This window comes from Tachyglossus aculeatus, chromosome 9 (genome assembly GCF_015852505.1).
Source record: "Tachyglossus aculeatus isolate mTacAcu1 chromosome 9, mTacAcu1.pri, whole genome shotgun sequence".
In the NCBI taxonomy this organism is placed as follows: domain Eukaryota; kingdom Metazoa; phylum Chordata; class Mammalia; order Monotremata; family Tachyglossidae; genus Tachyglossus; species Tachyglossus aculeatus.
The window spans coordinates 1,601,375-1,618,697 of NC_052074.1; the positions used below are offsets into that span (position 1 = coordinate 1,601,375).

General features: G+C 51.6%; 1 protein-coding gene across 1 annotated transcript in view; it reads left to right on the forward strand.

Annotated features, from left to right (window-relative positions):
* PRKCE (protein kinase C epsilon) overlaps positions 1-17,323 on the forward strand; it is a 184,523-nt gene that overhangs the window by 44,177 nt on the left and 123,023 nt on the right. The gene's annotated exons all lie outside the window — the stretch shown is intronic.

Below are 17,323 nucleotides of genomic sequence, written 5' to 3' on the forward strand. Positions count from 1 at the left end.
CAGTTTTGATCATCATCATCATCATCATCAATCGTATTTATTGAGCACTTACTGTGTGCAGAGCACTGTACTAAGTGCTTGGGAAGTACAAATTGGCAACATATAGAGACAGTCCCTACCCAACAGTGGGCTCACAGTCTAAAAGGGGAAAACTGAGTTTTGATGCTGGGAGACTGACCACATTCATTCATTCATTCATTCATTCATTCAATCATACTTATTGAGCGCTTTCTGTGTACAGAACACTGTACTAAATGTTCCAGAACTAGAGAAGCTGTGGAGACTACTTCCAGCCCACCCGTCATTCATTCAATCATATTTATTGAGCGCTTACTGTGTGCAAAGCACTGGACTAAGGGCTTGGGAAGTGCAAATCCGCAACATATAGAGATGGTCCCTACCCGACAACGGGTTCGCAGTCTAGAAGGGGGAGACAGACAACAAAACAAAGCATGTGGACAGGTGTCAAAATCGTCAGAACAAATAGAATTAAAGCTATGTGCACATCATTAACAAAATAAATAGAATAGTAAGTATGTACAAGTAAAATGAATAGAGTAATAAATCTGTACAAATATATATATAAGTGCTGTGGGGAGGGGAAGGAGGTAGGGCGGGGGGGATAGGGAGGAGGAGAGGAAAAAGGGGGCTCAGTCTGGGAAGGCCTCCTGGAGGAGGTGAGTGCTCAGTAGGGCTTTGAAGGGAGGAAGAGAGCTAGCTTGGCGGATGGGCAGAGGGAGGGCATTCCGGGTCAGGGGGAGGACGTGGGCCGGGGGTCGACGGCGGGACAGGCGAGAACGAGGCCTAACGGTGAGGAGGTGAGCATTGGCAGAGGAGCAGAGGGTGCGGGCTGGGCTGGAGAAGGAGAGAAGGGAGGTGAGGTAGGAGGGGGCCAGGGGATGGATGGACAGCCTGGAAGCCCAGGGTGAGGAGTTTTTGCTTGATTCGTAGGTTGACAGGCAGCCACTGGAGATTTTTGAGGAGGGGAGTAACATGCCCAGAGCGTTTCTGCACAGAGATGATCTGGGCAGCAGAGAGTGAAGTATAGACTGAAGTGGGGAGAGACAGTGGGGTGGGAGATCAGAGAGGAGGCTGATGCAGTCATCCAGTCGGGATAGGATGAGAGACTGAACCAGCAAGGTAGCGGTTTGGATAGAGAGGAAAGGGCGGATCTTGGCGATGTTCTGGAAGTGAGACCGCAGGTTTTGGTGACGGATTGGATGTGTGGGGTGAACGAGAGAGCGGAGTCGAGGATGACACCGAGGTTGCGGGCTTGTGAGACGGAAAGGATGGTAGTGCCGTCTACAGTGACGGGAAAGTCAGGGAAGGACTCTTCCAGGAAGTACAGGAGGGAGAACATTCAATCATTCATTCATTCATTCATTCAATCGTATTTATTGAGCGCTTACTGTGTGCAGAGCACTGTACTAAGCGCTTGGGAAGTACAAGTTGGCAACATATAGAGACGGTCCCTACCCAACAGTGGGCTCACAGTCTAGAAGGGGGAGTATGCAATGACCCCCCCAGGGGGTGGAGAGCACCACCAGTTATTGATATCCTTCTCATCCCGTCCCATGGGCCGGGAAGGATGGTAGATAGGGATGTAAGTTTTGTGGCTCTGGGAGGTGGGACGAATCACGGGAGCAAGTCAGTGTGACGCAGAAGGAGCCGGAGAAGAGGACAGAGGGGCTTAGGGAAGGCCTTTTGGAGGAGATGTGCCTTCAGTAAGGCTTTGAGGGGGGAAAGAAGGGGAGAGAGAGAAAGGGATAGAAAGAAAAAGAAAGAGAACCTTGAGCCCAGAGGGGACAGGCCTCTATGGTGTAGGGAATAGAGTATGGGCTTGGGAGTCAAAAGGTCATGGGTTCTAATCCCAGCTCCACCACTTGTCTGCTGTATGACCATGGGCAAGTCACTGAACGTCTCTGTGCCTCAGTTACCTCATCTGTAAAGTGGGAATTGAGACCTTGAGCCCATTGTTGGGTAGGGACCGTCTCTACATGTCGATTTGTACTTCCCAAGCGGTTAGTACTGTGCTCTGCACACAGTAAACGCTCAATAAATACGATTGAATGAATGTTAGGTCAAGGGACTGCGTCCAGCTCAAATCGCTTGTATCAATCCCAAGGCTTAGTACAGTGCCTGGCACAGAGTAGGCGCTTAACAGATACCATAATTATTACTATATTTTCACATCTTCCACCTTGTGTGCCGCAGGGGTGGATGGGAGCCGGATTGAAAGGTCCCGCTGCCCAGTATTTCGGGATCTTGGGCCCAACAGGGCTCAGCCGGTGCCCAGAACGGACCAGGGTCAGACCACGATGATGAAAGGGTCTCAGCCGCTAAATGCCGATGAGGATGATGAGTTGGATCTGGGCCTCTGCTGCCCAAAATGGCCCTTTTCCCGCCTCCTGGTGAGCCGCCGCTAGTCTCCTCACTGTACCTTGTTCTCGCTTGTCCCGCCATCGACCCCCGGCCCATGTCATCCCCCGGGCCTGGAATGCCCCCAATCCCTCTGCCCATCCGCCAAGCTAGCTCTCTTCCTCCCTTCAAGGCCCTACTGAGAGCTCACCTCCTCCAGGAGGCCTTCCCAGACTGAGCCCCTTCCTTCCTCTCCCCCTCGTCCTCCTCTCCATCCCCCCATCTTACCTCCTTCCCTCCCCCACAGCACCTGTATATATGTATATATGTTTGCACATATTTATTACTCTACTTATTTATTTATTTATTTTACTTGTACATATCTATTCTATTTATTTTATTTTGTTAGTATGTTTGGTTTTGTTCTCTGTCTCCCCCTTTTAGACTGTGAGCCCACTGTTGGGTAGGGACTGTCTCTATACGTTGCCAATTTGTACTTCCCAAGCGCTTAGTACAGTGCTCTGCACATAGTAAGCGCTCAATAAATACGATTGATGATGATGATGATGATGACCGGACCCACTTTCTTCCGGCCCCTTGGCACAAAACCTGTGCCTCATTCCGTGCGCAAGCGTACTCAGTCCGCGCACTTTGTGGTACATTCAGGCAGTCGTGTTTATGGAGCACTTGCTGTGTGTACAGCACTGTACTAAGCCCTTGAGAAAGTACCCTGTAGCAACAGATACATTCCCTGCCCACAATGAGCTTACGGTCTTGAGGAGGAGACAGACATTAATATAAAATCAATGACAGATATGGACATAAGTTGTGTCTGCCTGGGAGTGGGGGATGAATAAAGGGAGCAAGTTAGGGGGATGCAGAAGGGAATCAGAAAAGAGGAAAAAAAAGCTTAGTTAGGGAAGACCTCTTGGAGGAGATTCATTCATTCATTCAATCGTATTTATTGAGCACTTACTGTGTGGAGAGCACTGTACTGAGCGCTTGGAAAGTCCAATTTGGCAACAGATAGAGACAGGCCGTACCCAATAACGGGCTCACAGTCTAGAAGAGATCTAGGAGATGTGTCTTCAATAAGACTTTGAAGAGGGGGAGAGTAAATGTCCCATGCTGGAGTGTTTTGGAAACCCCGCCAACCCAGAGCCCCTGGAATTCTCCATGCAGCAGGGAAGCCGGGTCACTTTGGATAACTGAAGTACTCGGATCGTCCGACACCTTTTTCCACCCATCTCCTCCACCATTCATTCATTCATTCATTGTCGTATTTATTGAGCGCTTACTATGCGCAGAGCACTGTCCTAACAACGAGCAGAGGTAATGGGTGGGAGTGACCCTCCTCCTCTACCCCAGCGCTTAGAACAGTGCTTTTCACATAGTAAGCGCTTAACAAATACCATCGTTATTATATTATTATTACCCCGTGCCACCTTCTGGTGGTGGTGCCGGGAATCAGGGGCATAACCCGAAGATGGGCAGGAAGAGGGAGGAGGCCGATCAATAAGTAGTGAAGTGGCATGCCTAATGGAGAGAGCACTGCTGAGAAGCGGTAGAGCCGCGATTAATAATAATAATGATGGCATTTATTAAGCGTTTACTATGTGCGAAGCACTGTTCTAAGCACTGGGGAGGTTACAAGATGATCAGGTTGTCCCATGGGGGGCTCACAATATTAATCTCCATTTTACAGATGAGGGAACTGAGGCCCAGAGAAGTGAACTGACTTGCCCAAAATCACCCAGCTGACGAGTGGTGGAGCTGGGATTTGAACCCATGACCTCTGACTCCAAAGCCCGGGCTCTTTTCCACTGAGCCACGTAGAACCCGTGACCTTCTGTCTCCCAGGCCCATGCTCTATCCACTACGCCAGCGTGGCTCAGTGGAAAGAGCCCGGGCTTTGGAGTCAGAGGTCATGGGTTCAAATCCCGGCTCCACCAATTGTCAGCTGGGTGACTTTGGACAAGTCACTTCACTTCTCTGGGCCTCAGTTCCCTCATCTGGAAAATGGGGATGAAGACTGTGAGCCCCCCGTGGGACAACCTGAACACCTTCAGCGCTTAGAACAGTGCTTTGTACATAGTAAGCGCTTAATAAATGCCATTATTATTATTATTACTATTATTACGCCGTGCTGCTTCTCCAGAAGCGTGGGTTGCGTGTGCCTGTGGGCAAGCGCTTAGTACAGTGCTCTGCGCACAGTGAGCGCTCAGTAAAGACGATCGAACGATTGAATGAATGCCGTAGAGAAGTTGCTTCTCCAGAAGCGTGGGTTGCATGTGCCTGTGTGCAGGTGCTTAGTACAGTGCTCTGCACACAGTGAGCGCTCAGTAAATACGGTTGAACGATTGAATGATTGCCGTAGAGAAGTTGAACTCCCCGCTTTTGCCCAGATCCCACGAATGCCCGAAATAGGGACAAAATGCCGAAATGCCTGCTTGCACCCGTGACATCACAAGGCGGTAGAAACCCGAATTCCCCCAGCAACAGCATTCCGACGCCTGGCTTCCTGTCGAGCGTATGGAGGGCCGGGCCCCTGGCCAGGAGATAGTGCAATCTCGGAATGTGGGAAAGTTGGGGAGGGGAGGCCTTCTCCTCCCCCCCCTCTCCAATTGTGTGTGGGAGGCCTGACCTCCTCCATCCCCCCCCTCCCCGGGATGGAGACGTGACCCCAGTAGGTCACTTGGTCCCTGGGGCCTGCCTGTCTCCTCTGGCGCTGGGGCTGGGGGACCCTGGCAGAGAGATGCCGAAGTCAGGGGCATGTTTGGAGCTGGCGCCAGGCCTTCCTCTCCCCTCCCTCCAGCCTGGGCTCTGTATGATGTCAGCCTGGTAGGCCGCCCGTCTCCAGAGGTGGAGGGTTTGCCCGGGAAATGGAAGTCACTGCTTCCCCGAGCCGCTGAGAGGGGCGGGCACCTCTGCCCCGGGTCGTCACGCGGCCTTTTTGCCACCCCCTGATGTCACCACCCCTCACCGCCCCTGTCCCCCTCACCGATGTCGCGTCCCTTCGGCATCTTCCGCTGTCGTCCCTGCCGTCGAGGCTTCTCGCTGCCCCCCTGTCACTGGCCGCTGCCACTTCTGACATCATGCCCTCTTGACTCATGCCATCCCCTTCTAGACGACTGTGAGCCCACTGTTGTGTAGGGACTGTCTCTATATGTTGCCAGCTTGGACTTCCCAAGCGCTTCGTACAGTGCTCTGCACACAGTAAGCGCTCAATAAATACAGTTGATTGATTGCCACCTGTCATGGTCGCCTCCCCCACCAACAGCTCCTGATGTCGTACCGTCTGGCTGCCCTGCCCCTGATGTACCACCGTTTGCCCCTTGATGTCCTAGTCTCTGACGTCTGATGCACATAGTAAGCGCTCAATAAATACGATTGATGATGATGATGCCCCCGCTGCCTGCTGAATAATAATAATAATACATAGTAAGCGCTCAATAAATACGATTGATGATGATGATGCCCCCGCTGCCTGCTGAATAATAATAATAATACATAGTAAGCGCTCAATAAATACGATTGATGATGATGATGCCCCTGCTGCCTGCTGAATAATAATAATAATAATAATGATGGCATCTATTAAGCATTTACTATGTGCAAAGCGCTGTTCTAAGCGCTGGGGAGGTTCCAAGGTGATCAGGTTGTCCCCCGGGGGGCTCACAGTCTTCACCCCCATTTTCCAGATGAGGGAACTGAGGCCCAGAAAAGTGAAGTGACTTGTCCAAAGTCACCCAGCTGACAGTTGGCGGAGCCGGGATTTGAACCCATGACCTCTGACTCCAAAGCCCGGGCTCTTTCCACTGAGCCACGCTGCTTCTCACGCTGGTGAACCGTCCAAGGTCCCACAGCACACTGGCAGAGCCAGGATTAAAACCCACGTCATCATCATCATCATCATCATCCCTGCTCTGCCCATTGTCAGCTGTGTGACTTTGGGTCAGTCACTTCACTTCTCTGGGCCTCAGTTCCCTCATCTGGAAAATGAGGATTAAGACTGTGAGCCCCCTGGGGGGCAACCTGATCACCTTGTAACCTCCCCAGTGCTTAGAACAGTGCTTTGCATGTAGTAAGCGCTTAATAAATGCCATTAAAAAAAAAAATCATCGTCATCAATCGTATTTATTGAGCGCTTACTGTGTGCAGAGCACTGTACTAAGTGCTTGGGAAGTACAAGTTGGCAACATATAGAGACGGTCCCTAACCAACAGTGGGCTCACAGTCTAGAAGTGGGAGACAGAGAACAAAACCAAACATACTAACAAAATAAAATAAATAGAATAGATATATACAAGTAAAATAAATAAATAAATAAATAGAGTAATAGTCCTCTGACTGTCGGGCCCGAGCTCCATCCACTAGGCCAGGCTGCTCTGGCCTGGTGTCCACTCTGGTCTGGGCACCCAGTGGCCATCAGCTGTGGTGGTCTTCCTCACCCGGGGACCCCAGGCCCGGCTCCCACCCGCCGCCCCCACCCCTAACTACCGCCCCGTAGGGACCGTCTCTATATGTTGCCAACTTGTACTTCCCAAGTGCTTAGTGCAGTGCTCTGCACACAGTAAGCGCTCAATAAATACGATTGATTGATTGATTGTTTCTCTGAGCCTCAGGTCCCTCATCTGGAAAATGGGGATTAAGACTGTGAGCCCCACGTGGGACAACTTGATTACCTTGTATCCCCCCCAGCACTTAGAACAGTGCTCTGCACATAGTAAGCGCTTAACAAATGCCATCATCATCTCCGCCTCGCCCCCCACCACTGTCCTTGAGCTCCTCTTCCAGATCATCTCCCCGCCATCCCTGTCCCTCTGGCTCCCTAGAGCACTGTACTAAGCACTTGGGAAGTACAAGTTGGCAACATATAGAGACAGTCCCTACCCACCAGTGGGCTCACAGTCTAAAAATCAATCAATCATTGATTGATTGATTGTTTGTGGGGGCCCTACTGGAGAGGAGGATGGCCAGGGAGACCTGTGCTACGGGAGGCTGGATGGAGACGAGAGTGACAGAGAACCAGGTGGACCTAATAATAATAATAATAAGTGGTATTTGTTAAGTGCTTATTACGTACCAGGTACTGTACTGAACGCCGGGGTGGATACGAGCAAATTGGGTTGGAAACAGTCCTTGTCCCCTATGGCGCTCCCAGTCTCAATTCCCATTTTATATGTGAGGTAACGGGCGAAGAAGTGAAGTGACTTGCCCGCAGCAGACGAGTAGGAGAGCCGGGATTAGAACCCCTGCCCTTCTGATTCCCGGGCCTGGCAACCCTTCTTCTCGGCATGGTCTGTTCTCCTCTGGACCCCACGCTACTGTCCGGAAGGGCACGTGGGAGGAGAAGGCCATCAGCGAGGACACTGGAATCCCAAAGATAGGAGCGCAGGAGTCACGGGAGACAAAGATTGGGGAGGGGAGACGGCGGAGAGGGCGAGGGAAAGGCCGCGGTGGAGAAAGGGAGGGTCGGGGGGCGGCGAGGGAGAGAGGCTTCTTTTACCTTCCCGGAGCTCAAGCGGAAGGTCACATCTTCCTCTCATTTACGAGGAAAAAGGCTGGCTTCGAAGCAGCATGTGGAGGGTTTTAAGTGAAAAGGAGGAAAGTGGGCTTGCGGCTAGAGCGGGGAGTTGTCTGAATCCCGTGTAACCTGTGACCACGTTCGGGGTGAGGGGCTCTCTTCCCCCCAAGGAGGACGGGGTCATCGGCAGGCTTGCAATTTGGACATTAATGATGGCATCCCCTACGCACAGGGGCCTTGCAGGGAACCGCAAACCCACTTTTCCAGAGGCAGCGGGGACCGTCAGCGGCGGGCCGGTGGGAAGGGTGGGAGGACTCGGATTTTGCTCTCCGGACAGGTAAGCCACCCGCTCACCTCCGGGAAGATCAGGATGGGAAAAGCAAATTGGTCCTCGTGACTTGGGCCTCCCATTACTAAGCGCTTAGTACAGTGCCCTGCACACAGTAAGCGCTCAATAAATCATCATCATCAATCGTATTTATTGAGCGCTTACTGTGTGCAGAGCACTGTACTAAGCGCTTGGGAAGTACAAGTTGGCAACATATAGAGACAGTCCCTACCCAGCAGTGGGCTCACAGTCTAGAAGGGGGAGACAGAGAACAAAACCAAACATACTAACAAAATAAAATAAATAGAATAGATAGGTACAAGTAAAATAAATAGAGTAATAAACACGTACAGACATATATACATATATACAGGTGCTGTGGGGAAGGGAAGGAGGTAAGATGGGGGGGATGGAGAGGGGGACGAGGGGGAGAGGAAGGAAGGGGCTGAGTGTGGGAAGGCCTCCTGGAGGAGGTGAGCTCTCAGTAGGGCCTTGAAGGGAGGAAGAGAGCGAGCTTGGCGGATGGGCAGAGGGAGGATTGATTCCTGGCACGGCCAGCGGCAGTACTGTTTGGGGAGCAGCGTGGCGTCGTGGCTAGAGCTCGGGCTTGGGAGTCAGAAGGGCTTGGGTTCTAATTCCGGCCCCGCCACTTGTCTGCTGGGTGACCTGGAGACTCCCCCGGGTCTCAGTTACCTCAGCTGGAAAAATGGGGATTAAGACGGTGAGCCCCATGTGGGACAGGGATGGGGTCTAACCCGATTAGCTTGTATCTACTCCGGTGCTTAGCACAGTGCCTGGCACATGCTAAGTGCTTAACAGATACCAATTACCGAAAACAAATGTCTCGACTGTGAGCCCGTGGTTGGGTAGGGACCGTCTCTATATGTTGCCGATTTGTACTTCTCAAACAGTGCTCTGCACACAGTAAGAGTTCAATAAATACGACTGAATGAAGATACCACTATTTATAATAATAATAATGACCATCTCTATATGTTGCCGATTTGTACTTCTCAAACAGTGCTCTGCACACAGTAAGAGTTCAGTAAATACGACTGAATGAAGATACCACTATTTATAATAATAATAGTAATAATAATAATAATAATGACCGTCTCTATACGTTGCCGATTTGTACTTCTCAAACAGTGCTCTGCACACAGTAAGAGTTCAGTAAATACGACTGAATGAAGATACCACTATTTATAATAATAATAATAATAATAATAATAATAATAATGGCATTTGTTAAGCGCTTACTATGTGCAGAGCACTGTTCTAAGTGCTGGGGGTGGGGGGGATACAAGGTGATCAGGTTGTCCCACGTGGGGCTCACTGTCTTAATCCCCATTTTACAGATGAGGTAACTGAGGGACAGAGAAGTGAAGTGACTTGCCCAAGGTCACACAGCAGACATAGAAGCAGCGTGGCTCAGTGGAAAGGGCACGGGCTTCGGAGTCAGAGGCCATGGGTTCAAATCCTGGCTCTGCCAACTGTAAGCTGTGTGACTTTGGGCAGGTCACGTCACTTCTCTGTGCCTCAGTTCCCTCATCTGTTAATTGGGGATTAAGACTGTGAGCCACCCGTGGGACAACCTGATCACCTTGTAACCCCCCCAGCGCTTAGAACAGTGCTCTGCACATAGTAAGCGCTTAACAAATGTGATCGTTATTATTATTATTACATGTGGTGGTCGGAATTCGAACCCGTGACCTCTGACTCCAGAGCCCGGGCTCTTTGCACTGAGCCACCCTGCTTCTCTATTATTAGGCCAGGACCAGGCACGTCAGCCCCGGCGGTCCCCACTCCCATCCAGTCCCCGGCCCCTGGACGAGGCCCTGACTGTAATCAATCAATCAATCAATCAGTCGTATTTATTGAGCGCTTACAGTGTGCAGAGCACTGTACTAAGCGCTTGGGAAGTCCAAGTTGGCAACATCTAGAGACAGTCCCTACCCAACAGTGGGCTCACAGTCTAAAAGGGGGGAGACAGAGAACAAAACCAAACATACTAACAAAATAAAATAAATAGAATAGATATGGACAAGTAAAATAAATCAAAATAGAGTAATAAATATGTACATCATCATCATCATCATCAATCGTATTTATTGAGCGCTTACTATGTGCAGAGCACTGTACTAAGCGCTTGGGAAGTACAAATTGGCAACATCTAGAGACAGTCCCTACCCAACAGTGGGCTCGCAGTCTAAAAGGGGGAGACAGAGAACAAAACCAAACATACTAACAAAATAAAATAAATAGAATAGATATGTACAAATAAAATAAATAAATAAATAAATAGAGTAAAAAATATGTACAGACATATATACATGTATATAGGTGCTGTGGGGAAGGGAAGGAGGTAAGATGAGGGCCTGTTGGTGACAAGCTGCATGGCCTAGTGGGAAGAGCCCAGGTTTGGGAGTCAGAAGTCCCGGGTTCGAATTCCACCTCCACCATCTACCTGTTGCATCGTTACTCCACTTCTGTGGGCCTCAGTTCCCAGAGAGCCCCCCGTGGGACAACCTGATCACCTTGTATCCCCCCCAGCGCTTAGAACAGTGCTTTGCACATAGTAAGCGCTTAATAAATACCGTCATTATTATTATTATTAGTTTGCCGATGAGGAAACTGACTGACGAGGGGAAGTGAAGTGACTTGCCCCAAGTCACCCAGCAGACAAGTGGCAGAGCCGGGATTAGAACCCAGGTCCTTTTGATTCCCAGGCCCGGACTCTCCACTCTAGGCCAGGCTGCTTGCTCTCTGTCCATCCGCCTGCCCATCTGAGAAGCAGCGTGGCTCAGTGGAAAGAGCCCGGGCTTTGGAGTCAGAGGTCATGGGTTCGAATCCCGGCTCCGCCACATATCTGCTGCGCGACCTTGGGCAAGTCACTTAGAGAAGCAGCGTGGCTCAGTGGAAAGATCCTGCGCTTTGGAGTCAGAGGTTATGGGTTCAAATTCTGGCTCCGCCACTTGTCAGCTGGGTGACTTTGGGCAAGTCACTTCACTTCTCTGGGCCTCAGTTCCCTCATCTGTAAAATGGGGATTAAGACTGTGAGCCCCCCGTGGACAACCTGATCACCTTGTAACCTCCCCAGCGCTTAGAACAGTGCTTTGCGCATAGTAAGCGCTTAATAAAAATGCTATTATTATTACTATTCTCTGAGCCTCAGTGACCTCATCTGTAAAATGGGGATGAAGACTGTGAGCCCCCTGTGGACAACCTGATCACCTCGTAACCTCCCCAGCGCTTAGAACAGTGCTTTGCACATAGTAAGCGCTTAATAAAAATTCTATTATTATTACTATTCTCTGAGCCTCAGTTCCCTCATCTGTAAAATGGGGATTAAGACTGTGAGCCCCCCGTGGACAACCTGATCACCTTGTAACCTCCCCAGCGCTTAGAACAGTGCTTGGCACATAGTAAGCGCTTAATAAAAATGCTATTATTATTATTATTATTATTATTATTCTCTGAGCCTCAGTTCCCTCATCTGTAAAATGGGGATTAAGACTGTGAGCCCCCCGTGGGACAACCTGATCACCTTGTAACCTCCCCAGCGCTTAGAACAGTGCTTGGCACATAGTAAGCGCTTAGCAAATGCCATTATTATTATTATTATCTGTCCGGCAGCAAGGAGAGCGTCTGTGTGGGAGTTGGGGGAAGAGGAGGGGTCCTGGGGAAGGGGACGGCGGGGACGAGGGGCACCACACCCATCAGTGTGGGTTCAATCAATCAATCAACCATATTTATTGAGCGCTTACTGTGTGCAGAGCACTGTACTAAGCGCTTGGGAAATACAGGCTGGCAACATATAGAGACAGTCCCTACCCAACAGTGGGTTCATGGGTTCATGGAATGGACGAGCCTGGGCTGGGCTGTGAGAGTCTGCCCCAGGGACACTGGACTCATTCATTCAGTCGTATTTATTGAGCGCTCACTGTGCGCAGAGCACTGGACTAAGCGCTTGGGAAGTACGAGTCGGCAACGTATAGAGACGGTCCCTACGCAACAATGGGCTCACAGTCTGTGTGTGTGTCCGGGGGGTGGGGACAGGATGGGACAGGGATTTTGGGAGGGGGACACTTTGTGTGTGTGTGTGTGTGTGTGTGTGTGTGTGTTTATGGGTGGGACAGGATGGGACAGGGGCTGTGTGTGTTTGTGTGCGTGTGTGAGAGAGAGCGAGCAAGCGAGCAGCGTGGCTCAGTGGAAAGAGCGCGGGCTTGGGAGTCCGAGGTCTTGGGTTCTAATCCCGGCTCCGCCACTTGTCAGCTGCGCGACTTTGGACAAGTCACTTCACTTCTCTGGGCCTCAGTTCCCTCATCTGGAAAATGGGGATGAAGACTGGGAGCCCCACGTGGGACAACCTGATTCCCTTGTATCTCCCCCAGCGCTTAGAACACTGATTGGCACATAGTGCTCAGCAAATAGAGAAGCAGCGTGGCTCAGTGGAAGGAGCCCGGGCTTTGGAGCCAGAGGTCGTGGGTTCAAATCCCGGCTCCGCCACTTGTCAGCTGTGCGACTTTGGGCGAGTCACTTCACTTCTCTGGGCCTCAGTTCCCTCATCTGGAAAATGGGGATGAAGACTGTGAGCCCCGCGTGGGACAACCTGATTACTTTGTATCTCCCCCAGTGCTTAGAACAGTGATTGTTCTAACCTTCCCAGATTGAGCCCCTTCCTTCCTCTCCCCCTCGTCCCCCTCTCCACCCCCCCATCTTACCTCCTTCCCTTCCCCACAGCACCTGTATATACGTATGTATGTTTGTACGTATTTATTACTCTATTTATTTATTTTGCTTGTCCATATCTATTCTATTTATTTATTTTGCTAGTGTGTTTGGTTTTGTTCTCCGTCTCCCCCTTCTAGACTGTGAGCCCACTGTTGGGTAGGGACTGTCTCTAGATGTTGCCAACTTGGACTTCCCAAGCGCTTAGTCCAGTGCTCTGCACACAGTAAGCACTCAATACAATTGATGGTGATGATGATGATGATTGGCACCTAGTGCTCCCAAGCGCTTAGTCCAGTGCTCTGCACACAGTAAGCGCTCAATAAATATGATTGATGATGATGATGATGATTGGCACCTAGTGCTCAACAAATACCAAAATTATTATTAGAGAGAGAGAGATAAATCTTCCTATTGTTGATCGTGCCACATCTGCAGGGTGGGTCTGCAGTCATCCGTGGAGGGGCCATCTCTGCGTGTGTGTTCGCATGTGCATCCCAGGCCCCACCTCCCTCCCTTTTCTTTCTTTTCTCTTTCTCCCGTCCCTTCTTCGGCTCCCTTCTCCTCTGCTTCGTGGTCCCCGGGCCTCCCCGGGCCCTGGCGCAGCCCCCGGGTGGGCTGTGGGCGGCGGGTCAGCGGGCCGTGCCCGGCTCCTTACGGGCTCAGCCTGGGCCGGACAGGCCGGCCGGCCGGCGGGCCTCAACTCCTGACCTCGCACGAGGCCTCCGCCGAGGAGGAGGAGGAGGAACCGTTGGCCATTGGAGAAGCAGCGTGGCTCAGTGGAAAGAGCCCGGGCTTTGGAGTCAGAGGTCATGGCTCCGCCACATGTCTGCTGTGTGACCTTGGGCAAGTCACTTCACTTCTCTGAGCCTCAGTGACCTCATCTGGAAAATGGGGATTAAGACTGTGAGCCCCACGTGGGGCAACCTGATCACTTTGTATCCCCCCAAGCGCTTAGAACAGTGCTTTGCACATAGTAAGCGCTTAACAAATGCCAACATTATTATTATTATTATTCTGGTGGAGGAGGAGTCCGGCAGCGGTCTTGCTCTTCCGTGCTGAGGCAGGAGGATGCACATGTCCATCTTGCATGTCCCCAAAACCCCACCCCTCGCCCCCCGGGAAGGCGAAGAGGCAGGGATCCAGTGGTCATCTCCATCCCGTCTTTCCTCCTCCTCCTCCTCCCCATCTCCGTGCTCCGTGTGGGGTTGGCTTTGGGGAGAGAAGATTCCAGTCTCCGGCCGGTTTGGCCAAAGCATCGGCACCCGGTGGCCCCCCACGCTTCAGCTCGTGGCCCCCGGGACCGGGGAAGCGTGGAGGGGATGGGGGTGTCCTGTCAATCCATCGATCAATCAATCGATCGTATTGATTGAGCGCTTACTATGTGCAGAGCACTGGACTAAGCGCTTGGGAAGTACAAGTTGGCAACGTGGGGCCGGGGGATCTCGAAGGGATGGCGCTCGACGGCGCAAGTGATGTCAAAACGTTGCGCCGCGGACCCGGGACCCGCCTGGGGTCGTCACATGGGTCTCCTGGGCCTGGTCTCCTTGGGGGCCGCCCAGGGAGGGAGTGGGGGGTCCTCCCGGGAGGGAGGCCCGCTACCTCTACTACGCCCTCGAGGACGGTGGAAATTAAGTAGCAGACACACGGGGTGGCAGCCTCCCGGGCCCACAGAATTACCAGCCCCCAATATTAGCGGGCGCGGATGTGGTGGGGTCTGGGGTTATGTTGCCAACTTGTACTTCCCAGGCGCTTAGTACAGTGCTCTGCACACAGTAAGCGCTCAATAAATACGATTGATTGATTGATTGATTGATTGGGGGCGAGGGCGGGAGAACCCCAGAAGCAGCCTGGCCTAGTGGGTAGAGCACGGACACGGGAGTCCGACAGACCCGGGTTCTAATCCCAGCCCCTCCCTCTCTCCGCTGTGTGACCTTGGGCAAGTCACTTCACTTCCCTGGGCCTCAGTTTCCCCATCTGTAAAATGGGGGTTAAGGACCGTGAGCCCCACATGGGACAGGGACTGTGTCCAACCTGATTAACCGGCACACTGTAAGCGCTTAACAAATACCATTTAAAAAAAAAAACCGACAACCAAACACCCACACTGCCCTTTCAGCCCACATGTGCCGTTGATAGCGATGATGATAATGGCATTTTTTAAGCACTTACTATATGCGAAGTACTGTTCTAAGCACTGGGGGTCATACAAGGTGAACAGGTTGTCCCACTTGGGCTCACAGTCTTAATCCCCATTTTACAGATGAGAGAACTGAGGCACAGAGAAGTGAAGTGACTTACCCAAAGTCACCCAGCTGACAAGTGGCAGAGCCGGGATTTGAACCCATGACCTCTGGCTCCCAAGCCCGGGCTCTTTCCACTGGGCCACGCTCAGGGCCAGGGTTGGAGGCAAAGTGGGAAGGAGCTAAGCTGGAACCCCTGGGAATTTGGGAAAGAGGAATTCTCCTCCCGGGACCTCCTTGGGGCTGCAGTGGGCTGGGAGGGAGAGCCTTCTCCAGAGCCTGGAGTTTGTGTTATTCCCCTCATCCTATATTCATTCATTCATCCAATCGTATTTATTGAGCACTTACTGTGTGCAGAGCACTGTACTAAGCGCTCTCTGCTCTGGCCTCTGGCTGTGAGAGAGGGGCTCTGTCACATTCCCATTTCACAGATGGGCCGACGAAGGCCCGGAAAGCTTCCAGGACTCACTTTTTTTCTCTTATCTTTAAATGGTATTTGTTAAGCGCTTACTATGTGCCAGGCACTGTTCTAAGCGCTGGGGTAGATACAAGGTCATCAGGTTGGATACCGTCCATGTCCCACGTGGAGCTCCCAGTCTCAATCCCCATTTTACAGATGAGGGAACTGAGGCCCCGAGAAGTGAAGTGACTCACCCGCGGTCACCCGGCAGACAAGTGGCCTTGACCTCGGTCAAGTCACGTCACTTCTCGTGGCCTCAAGTTACCTCATCTATAAAATGGGGGTTGAGACCCTGAGTCCCAACGTGGGACAGAGACTGTATCCAACTGGATTTCCTTAAATCCGCCCCAGTGCTTAGTACAGTGCCTGGCACATAGTAAGCGCTTAGCAGACACCACGATGATGATGATGACGACGATGATGGTTACAGTAGGCGCTCAAAAAATACGATTGAATGAACGAACGAAGAGACCCAAGTACTCAGCTAGCGGCCTGCTGGTGGACCCCGGCCAAATTCCTGAACCTGGGCCTCCCCGCTGAGGTTGTACGGGGCAGGGATTGTCCAACCCTTTTTCCCAGGATCAATCCCGGAGTAAACAGGTAGGAATGCCGCCATTACCACGGACACACCAGTGAATTAGAACAGTGAAAGGGCTGTTGGGTTCTGGAGATGATTAACAGCAAATGTCGGGGCATTTTCCCCCCGGGCAGTTTGGTTTTGTTGTGTTTTTTTAAATAGTATTCGTTTTTGTTTTTTAATAGTCCTCTTCTCGACCTCCTGCCCTCTGACCCCTGCCCACAGCCTCATTCATTCACTCAGCTGTATTTATTGAGCACTTACTGTGGGCAGAGCACTGTGCTAAGCGCTTGGGAAAGTACCATACAACAATAAACAATAGGGATGCAGCGTGGCTCCGTGGAAAGAGTCACGGGTTCAAATCCGTGCTCCGCCAATTGTCAGCTGGGTGACTTTGGGCCTCAGTTCCCTCATCTGTCAAATGGGGATGAAGACTGTGAGCCCCATGTGGGACAACCTGATCACCTTGTAACCTCCCCAATGCTTAGACTAGTGCTTCGCACATAGTAAGCGCTTAACAAATACCATCCTTATTATTATTATTATTATTATTATTAATAAACAGTGACTTTCCCCGCCCGCCCCCAGCTTGCCGTCTAGAGTCGGGGAGACAGACAGCGATAGAAATAAATAAAATCACAGATATGTACGCAAGTGCTTTGGGGCTGGGAGCGAGGAGGAGCAAAGGGAGCAAGTCAGGGCGATGCAGAAGGGAGTGGGAGATGAGGAGAAGTGGGGCTTAGTCTGGGAAGGCCTCTTGGAGGAGGTGGGCCTCCAAAAAGGCTCTGAAGCAGGGGAGAGTGGTTTGTCCGTTGGATGAGAGGAGGGAGGGCGGTCCAGGCCAGAGACGGGTGGCGAGACAGGCGAGATGGAGGCCCAGTGAGAAGGTTAGCGGCACCATCATCATCATCATCATCAATCGTATTTATTGAGCGCTTACTGTGTGCAGAGCACTGTACTAAGCGCTTGGGAAGTACAAGTTGGCAACATATAGAGACAGTCCCTACCCAACAGTGGGCTCACCAGAGGAGCGGAGGGTGCGGGCTGGGCCGGAGAAGGAGAGAAGGGAGGTGAGGTAGGAGGGGGCGAGGGGATGGAC